A 9,999-nucleotide genomic window follows, 5' to 3' on the forward strand; every position below is an offset into this window, starting at 1 on the left:
CGTATTCAAAATAGACAAAAATGCAGATTTTGAGAAGTTGCAGGTGCAACTTACGGTCACCATCCACGGACCGTAGGTCAGACCACAGCCCGTGCTGGAGGTCCGTGGTTCACCACTGCAACCCCTCCCCAAACCAGCTCAGAAAATTGGCTAAGTCCCAACTCACGGACCGACCCACGGTCCGTAGATCAGACCACGGTCCGTAGTCTGTGTCCGTGGATCGAGACTTCCCATACCAGCCTCTGACACAAACTACGGTCGACCAGCATGGACCGTCATTCGATCCACGATCCGTAGGTCTGACCGTAGATGAGGTTAGCAGCTAGTTAGATTAAAAATATTAATAGGTCAAATTAAGATGGTCATAACTTTTAGCACAAAATGAATTATGTGTCCCATGACCTATGGTTAGATAGATAATTGAATTATCTTTCCAACGCCACTGAGTTTACTAAATTCCGACCTCCGAGTAAAAATTTATGCCCGTTTTAGTGATGCCCTGTCGGGCAGACTCGACCTACGGACCCAATCGACGGACCATCGATTGATTGACGGACTGTCAGTCAGGTCCGTCAGTCACTCCGACAGCAGCTAATTCAAGGGTCTTTTGGTCTTTTCCTATTTCGTTTAACCCCTAAGATACGTCGTTTAGACCCTAAATCATGAGATTTTAATCAGTTTAAACCTAGAAGCATAACTAGAACTTACCTAAGTCAAATCATAAATCAAAACTCAGAAAAATTAGAAGCAAGAGAGGAGAAAAAGGTCAAGAACCCTAGTTCAAGAACTCAACAAGGTTCCATCAGTTCCAGCCCCGAAATCAAAGGATTTCTCCGTGGAATTCGTCACCAGGTATGTGGGATTTCACTAGTGGGTTGCTTTCGCCCATTAGGTCCCTAGAATTCAGTCAGATTCTTGATTCCCTTATTATGAATAGACCTACGGTTTCTAGAATTGCAACAGATCATCTTGTATTAGTTATTTAAATGTTCCAAATCAGATTATCATGTTATTGCTCAGTTTATCGCATGAATTTCAGAACCCTAGCTATGTATTTCTTTAGTTATTGAATTACACATGCTAGGTCAGATATTTCAGTATTCAGTTTTACATGCCTCAGTTTATGAATGCATCATTATCAGATTAATTATTGCATTCTCAGTTTGCATGTTCAGTTTCAAGCTATCCAGTATTTACAGGAATTCTATCATAACCAGTTAACCACTTTCATTGGGAGTAGCATAATACCGAGTTGGACTAGGGTTTCAGCGTACCCAATAGTCCTAGAACTACGAGCCACGTAAGTGTAAGTTCCCTCTGTGGGCAACATCAGTTTAGTGATCACGCCAGCATGCCTCTATACCTCTGGCAGGGTATATTGGGTCCTCTCGATGGGGCGTATACATCGGACTCCACATTTAGCTCATGTGGTTTTATATCGGTTATCAGTAGCTCCCACAGTTCAGTCAGACTCTATTGCATTGACCATATTTCAGTACAGTCAGTATTCAGTCTCAGCATATTATAAATTTGGTCATTGCATTTAGTTAGCTCAGTATTTAGTATTTCAGTATCTATATCATGTTCAGATTATATCATTGCTCAGTATGCTTTGTTCAGTTATATGTTATTTCAACTTTATTCCATCCTGCATTCTAAGTACCTTTCAAGTACTGACGCATACGTGCGCTACATCTTCTCGTGATGTAGGTTCAGGTTCTCAGCATCCAGATCACGCTTAGATCGGTTCCCGATCTCCAGTTCAGCAGAATCAGTGGTGAGTCCTCATTCTCCGAGGACAATAGTCATGAGTTTCTTTTCAGTATTTTTAGTCTTTAGTTTAAGTTTTGCTAGATCTAGTTAGGGCATGTCCCAACATTTCTAGTCAGTTTAGAGGCTTATTTCAGACATAGTTAGATTCAACTTAGTATCTTGAGTTTGATATTTCTTTTGTATTAAACTCTCAGATTTGATATATTCAGTTATAGTATATGGGTATTCCCCATCTTTTCAGATTTATTTATGAATTAGCTTCCGCATCAGTTTATTATCTTTAGTATGCTCATAATCATGCCAGCAGGGTTAGCTTGGGATCACTTGTTGTCCTAGGTCCCGTGTCCGCGTCTTGGGGGTAGCTCGGGGCGTGACAAGGATATTGACCTAGCAAGATTTATGATCCATTTACAACAGGTTGAGGAGGATAAGCTGAAGGATAGAGAAGAGTTTAAGGATAAGAGGGCTAAGATAGTAGGGGACGAGTTCAGGCAGCAAAAGAATGATGTCAATCAATCATCCCTCCCACAGAAACAGAAGGGACCTGCAATACCATTTGCTAGTGCACTTGCACCTAAGGACAAATATGGGTACAATAGATGAGGGGTTCACTACTAAAAATCTGCCAAAAAAGACGGCCAAAAGTGACGGACTGCGTCTATTTTTTGGTCAAAATCGACGGAAAAGCGACGCAATCACTTCTGTAGCTTTTTGTCTCGACGCTTTTCAAAAAATGATGGACTGCGACCATTTTCAAAAAACGATGGACTGCGACGCTTTTTGACTTTATTTTTTAAAAAAAAGCGACGGACTCTGTCACTTTATTTTGATTTTGATTTTTTTTTTTAATTTCCAAAAGGCGACGCAGTCCGTCGCTTTTCTTTGTTTGGAAAATCCAAAAAAGCGACGGACAAAACCACGCTGCCGTCACTTTTTCTGTAATTATTTTGACAGCAGAAACTTTCTGTTGCCCACCTGCATATACAATTCAATTCAATTCTACACTATTCAGCCCAATCAAACACACAATTATAAACAATCTACACAAAACATAAAACAACAAACTTAAAATAACATTCAAAAGTATCTAAATCACAATTTAAAGACTTATAAAGTCTTTCAAAATTTCAAAAAGTTCATAAATGTCCAGAGATCTAAACTAGAGAGTGGGATCTACATAATCATCCTCATCAGTACTGTCGTCGTTGGTGTCCTCGGGAATCGAAGTAGTAGGTCGACGAGCGAGGTTCATCACTTGTTCTTTGATTTGCGGAATGGTCTCACTCATGCTTTGTTGTTCAGCTACTCTTCTTCGCTCTGACTCTGCCAGTGCCAATGTAGGTTGTGCTATTTGAGCCGACATAGCAACAATCTAAACACCGTCAAGTGCCTCAGCTTGACGTGATGATCCAATACCTTCTAAGCCTGACTATAGTCATCTTATATCGTTTCGAGAGCCTAGACCATAGACTCTACCCTTGTGTGTCCCCCTACCACTCTTTCTTTCCAAATCTGGGTGGACAGTTCAGGTGTCATTTCGATCGAACTATCTAGATTCTCAGACGTACTGATGAAATTCATTTTGCATATTAAATATAAAAATTGACATCTATATATATACATATCATAAATATATTCACTATTGATATATATTATTCATATTAAATAACTTACAAAAGTTCGTTCGACCCTTTCCTCCACCCACACATCCGGATCTGACTCATTTTCTTTCTTCCTGACACGAGTCTTCTTGAAAACCTCCGATCCCATGAGAGTGTGTCCCAATTCTTTTTCCTATAAATAAAATTTGAAATTTATAACGATATATATGAATCAACTAATTATTTATTTAAAAGTTTGAATTAGAACTTACCATCTTTCTTGCAATTGTTCCAATGATCTTTGGACCTCCGGTGTTCAACGAGCCACCCTTAAGATTGCCTCTGACCTTTTTGGCTTGTCTGACATTGCCTTAAACTTGTTTGTGTTTTAATATAGACCCAATTCATCAAAAACATGAGGAAACATCCAATTCGGACGTTCACTACTATCCGAACTTTCTTTTGCCAGTTAGACAGTCTGGCGGATGCCCTCCTCTCAAATGAGGTCATAATGACCAAATTGTACCTTGGCTCCCAAGTACACATAGTCCAAAAAAAAAGTTGAATAACGTTAATTGGATCGATAGTAAAAAAAAGTAAAGTATACTAAACTTAACTAAAAAATATATACCTTAAATTCATTAAATATCGCCTGACGTATACTGTTTGGAATCTCGCTCCAAGAGTGATAAGCCTGTGTATAAAGTCTTCTAACACAATCTTTTAAAGCTCGGGCAGCATCCTTTGCAGGATGCCACCTCAAAACACATAATAAATATGTTAACTTCAAAATGCTCGCGATGTCTATCACCTCACAGCTTGATGACATCTGTATGCAAATTTACATGTATAATATATATAAAATCATAAATTAAATAAAATTAGCAAAATATACTAACTTACATATGTACTAGCTAACTTTCATTCTACACTATTCCTCATCGCTTGTTTCAATTCCATCATTCTCCCATTCTTCCTCCTCAGTTGTTTCGTTTTCATTATTGTCCCATTCTTCATCATCAAATGATTCATTTTCCTCATTCTCGGATATTTCTTCCTCAACATTCAGTATCTCATCATCAGACACTTCTTCTAATATTTGCTGAGGATGTTGTAGTGTGGTTTTCAACTCAACATCAACTTGTTGTTGAACAATTGCAACATCATTTTGATACGCCATATCTAAGACATTGTCAATTTCAATTCTTCCCATAGGCTTAATTTATATATAAATCCAGCAATCAACTTTTTCTTTACGCAATGGATATGAAGCGTAATACACTTATTTAGCATTTTGTGCAATGATAAAATGATCATAACTTCTGTATTTCCTGGTATGCTTAACTTCAATTATATTATGTTGATGGTCCACCTTTGTGCCTCTATGCGATGGGTCAAATCACTCACACCGAAACAATACAATCTTCTTCTTAGGCCAACCTGAATACCTCACTTCAATAATCTCATGAATGAAACCATAATATTCAATAGTTTGGCCAGTACCATCAACATCACCTTGTATGTAGACACTGCTATTATTTGTTTTCTTGTTCCTAGAAACTTCTTCAGTTTGAAACTTAAAACCATTGACACAATACTTATTCATTGTCACTACTTGAGATTCAGGTCCAAGTTTTACTTCTTTCACTAATTGCAAATGTTGGACACTTGAGTATTCATCGTAAATCAACGTGATTGTTATTTCAAGTAATATAATTTAGTATAACATGAATATATTATTAAATACTTAGTGATTGCACACTTACATAGTTCCTCAGTCATTTGAAAAATTATGTATAGATGGCTTCATTACCCCATGTGTTTACGAACAACCTGATCATTTTACATTCAAGTATTTCGTTAGTTAATGAATACATATTAGTATGTAATTTGATAACATATTTTTAAGAGCAATTTTCACATATAACAAACATAAAAATCATATTTGTATGTTATAACTATAGTTTGCATAATTGTGCTCTATAGCAAATTTTATGTTTGCTATGGAGCTTTTGATTTGTATAATTCGCTACAAACATTCAATTTTATACAAATTGTTCAGTTTTGTATAAATTCATTTATACATTGTAATTTGTATAATAAGATCTGTATTTATATAATTATAAGTGTATAAGACGAAAATATATGTATTTGTATATACATTTTTCTCTCGCTTTATACAAACACAAACACATTTTATACATTTTATACCGAAATATATAAAATGGCTAATTATGTATCGAAAATGGCTAATTGTATACCGAATTAGATGGCAAAAAAAAGGGATGTTTGTTGTAAATTACAATTAAAATAAACTATAGCTATAGCATTTAATTTGAATTAATAGTTTGCTATTTCATACAATTTTTCCTATTTTTAACACTTACTTGACATATGGTTGAATCTCTGGACAATTAAGCAAAATATGTGTCACAGCTGATTGCATTTCCATATCAGTGAAGCCTCACTTTCCACGCTTTTTAGATCCTCGACCATTTTGATTAAAAATTGATATCGGTGGAAATAAAGGATCAATATCGCCTTCATCATTGCGATTGGCCCTGTTTCTCCTACATGACACATCATCACCGAAGTAATAAGAATAAAAATAACCAATTTCTCTCTCAATATGACCTTGAACAACTGATCATTCGATCCTTCCCCTTTGCTTAATCGTTTGCTTCGAACTGCCAACTTTTCTGCATGTATATATGTATATATATATTAATATATAAAAGACTTGGTGAATATATATAACTTAGTGAATATTTCTAATGGATACATCCATCTTGTTTGAATCGGACCTTCAAGACGAGCCTTTTTTACAGGTGAATTGGAAGATGCTCTATCATATCAAAGAAACCACATGGAAATATCTTATCCAACTTAATTGTAGTAACAAAAATATTTCCCTCCATCCTGTCTAAACTACTCTCCAACAACTTTTCAGAATACAAATCTTTTTAAAAAAGACTTGTCTCTGTGACTGGTTTCTATATCCTTTCGGGTAGATGGCTAAAAGCGATAGGAATTAAAGTTTTCATGAACACATGACAATCATGACTTTTCATACCTATCAATTTTCCTTCATTCATATTTTCCCGCTTTCCTAAATTCGAAGCATAGCCCTCCGACATCCTCAAATTTTTAACCCACTCAATAATTTCACGTTTCTCATCCAATGTGAATGAAAAGCTGGCTTTGGGCTAAACTAATTTTTCATTCTGTAATTCCTGCATCCATAACTCTTTTCTCCTACAATATTCCTTTATGTCCATTCTAGCTTTTGGATTGTCTTTTGTCTTACCCTTAACATCCATCACTGTGTTAAACAAATTGTCAAAATAATTTTTTTCAATGTGCATCACATCAAGATTATGTCGTAGCAGATTGTCCTTCCAATACATCAACTCCCAAAATATGTTTTGGTTGGTCCAATTATGTTCATCGCCATATCCAAGAAGTTTAGAAGGTGAAGCTTCTGTAACTTTAGGTAATTGAGAAACTCTCTCCCAAATTTGATGCCCTGTGAGTAATGGAGGTGGGGGATCACTTTCAACCTTATTTTTTCTAAATGCATTTTTCATCTTTCTAAACTATTGGTCCATTAGCAAGAACTGGCGATAACAATGAAACCATGTATTTTTTCTGTCATGCTTTAAAGTGAATGCCTTACTATTTTCCATGCAATACGGACATGCTAGCTTTTCAACTGTCATCCAACCAGACAACATCCCGTATGCAGGAAAATCATTAATAGTCCATATTAAAGAAGCACACATAACAAAATTATGCTTAGTTGATATATCATAAGTCAAAACGCTTTCAAACCACAATTGTTTGAGCTCATCTATCAATGGTTGTAGATAGACATCAATCAAACTTTTTGGATTACGGAGACCTGGAATATCACAAGTTAGAAAAATGTAGGGACTAGTCATGCACATTTCAGGAGGAAGATTATACGGAGTAAGAAATACCCACCAACATGAATAAGGCAAAGCAACATTACAGAATGGTGTGAAGCCATCTGCACACAACCACAATCTAACATTTCTTGGTTCACTAGCAAAATCAGGATATACATTATCAAAATGCTTCCATGCTTCACCATCAGATGGATAAGCCAAGACACCCGACGATCTTCTATATTCACGATGTCATCTTATATGTGGGGCAGACCTTATCGATGCATACAACCTTTTTAACCTAGGAATGAGAGGTAGATAATGCATCACCTTACCTGGGACCATCTTTCCAGCCGGAGTCCTCTTATAACNGGACCACCAAGACGGGCCTTTTTTACAGGTGAATTGGAAGATGCTCTATCATATCAAAGAAACCACATGGAAATATCTTATCCAACTTAATTGTAGTAACAAGAATATTTCCCTCCATCCTGTCTAAACTACTCTCCAACAACTTTTCAGAACACAAATCTTTTAAAAAAAGACTTGTCTCTGTGACTGGTTTCCATATCCTTTCAGGTAGATGGCTAAAATCGATAGGAATTAAAGTTTCCATGAACACATGACAATCATCACTTTTCATACCTATCAATTTTCCTTCATTCATATCTGCCCGCTTTCCTAAATTCGAAGCATAGCCCTCCGACATCCTCAAATTTTTAACCCACTCAATAATTTCACGTTTCTCATCCAATGTGAATGAAAGCTGGCTTTGGGCTTAACTATTTTTCCATTCTGTAATTCCTGCATCCATAACTCTTTTCTCCTACAATATTCCTTTATGTCCATTTTAGATTTTGGATTGTCTTTTGTCTTACCCTTCACATCCATCATTGTGTTAAACAAATTGTCAAAATAATATTTTTCAATGTGCATCACATCAAGATTATGTCGTAGCAGATTGTCCTTCCAATACGTCAACTCCCAAAATATGTTTTGGTTGGTCCAATTATGTTCAGCACCATATCCAGGAAGTCTAGAAGGTGAAGCTTCTGTAACTTTAGGTAATTGAGCTCCCAAATTTGATGCCCTGTGAGTAATGGAGGTGGGGGGTCACTTTCAACCTTGTTTTTTCTAAATGCATTTTCCATCTTTCTAAACTATTGGTCCATTAGCAAGAACTGGCGATAACAATGAAACCATGTATTTTTTCTGCCATGCTTTAAAGTGAATGCCTTACTATTTTCCATGCAATACGGACATGCTAGCTTTTCAACTGTCATCCAACCAGACAACATCCCGTATGCAGGAAAATCATTAATAGTCCACATTAAAGAAGCGCGCATAACGAAATTATGCCTAGTTGATATATCATAAGTCAAAACGCCTTCAAACCACAATTGTTTGAGCTCATCTATCAATGGTTGTAGATAGACTTCAATCAAACTTTTTGGATTACGGAGACCTGGAATATCACAACTTAGAAAAATGTAGGGACTAGTCATGCACATTTCAGGAGGAAGATTATACGGAGTAAGAAATACCGACCACCATGAATAAGGCGAAACAACATTACAGAACGGTGTGAAGCCATCTGCACACAACCGCAATCTAACATTTCTTGGTTCACTAGCAAAATCAGGATATACATTATCAAAATGCTTCCATGCTTCACCATCAGATGGATGAGACAAGACACCCGGCGACCTTCTATATTCACGATGCCATCTTATATGTGGGGCAGACCTCATCGATGCATACAACTTCTTTAACCTAGGAATGAGAGATAGATAATGCATCGCCTTAACTGGGACCATCTTTCCAGCCGGAGTCCTCTTATAACGAGCATCCACAAAACATACAATTTTCTAATTCACTATCAGTCTTGTAAAACAACATGTAACCATTAACACAACAATGAATTCTATCATACGTCAATCCTAACTTGGAAACCAAATGCTTTGCCTGATAGAAATTCTTATGTATGTTAAACTCCGAATTAACTAGTTCACCCAAAAGATAAACCATTGAGTCCATAGCCGCATTAGGAACATTCCATTCTGATTTAATATTCATTAATCTAACCGCAACTGATAAGGTAGGGTACAGACTCCCTTCACATAATGGACGACTAGACTCTTCTAATTGAACATATAAGCGTCTTTCTTTTTCATTAGGAGCTTTATCAAAATATTGTTCGGGTTTCATCCCACCTTGAACCCCGAAAGCATCATTGATCATGTCATGAACCCTATCATTATTTAACCCTATCATATTCAACCCTAATTTGACCATGTGGTGCAAGCATATTATATTCATCCACAACCATCGAATTATAAAACATACCATCCAATCCATCTCTTTCTCCATGATCAATCCATACAAAATATCTAGGCTTAAATCCATTACAGTACAAATGAACCATAACTGTACATGGTTTAAAATTTTTTAAGCACTTACATGCACTTCAAGGACACCTAACCAATCCATTATTCTTGAAAATGTCAAGTGTCATTGTATGTTCAATAAAATCTCTAACACCGTTAATAAACCCAGATTTCAAACCAACACCAGTTTCATAATGCATATTATACATCCACAATCGATGATCCATCTACAAAAATATAGATATTCAATTATATTATAAATTAAATTTAATAATAATTTTACTACATTAATTTATTGTTAATATATATTTATAATAATTACTTAATAAT

The sequence above is a fragment of the Solanum stenotomum genome, chromosome 5 (genome assembly GCF_019186545.1).
Source record: "Solanum stenotomum isolate F172 chromosome 5, ASM1918654v1, whole genome shotgun sequence".
In the NCBI taxonomy this organism is placed as follows: domain Eukaryota; kingdom Viridiplantae; phylum Streptophyta; class Magnoliopsida; order Solanales; family Solanaceae; genus Solanum; species Solanum stenotomum.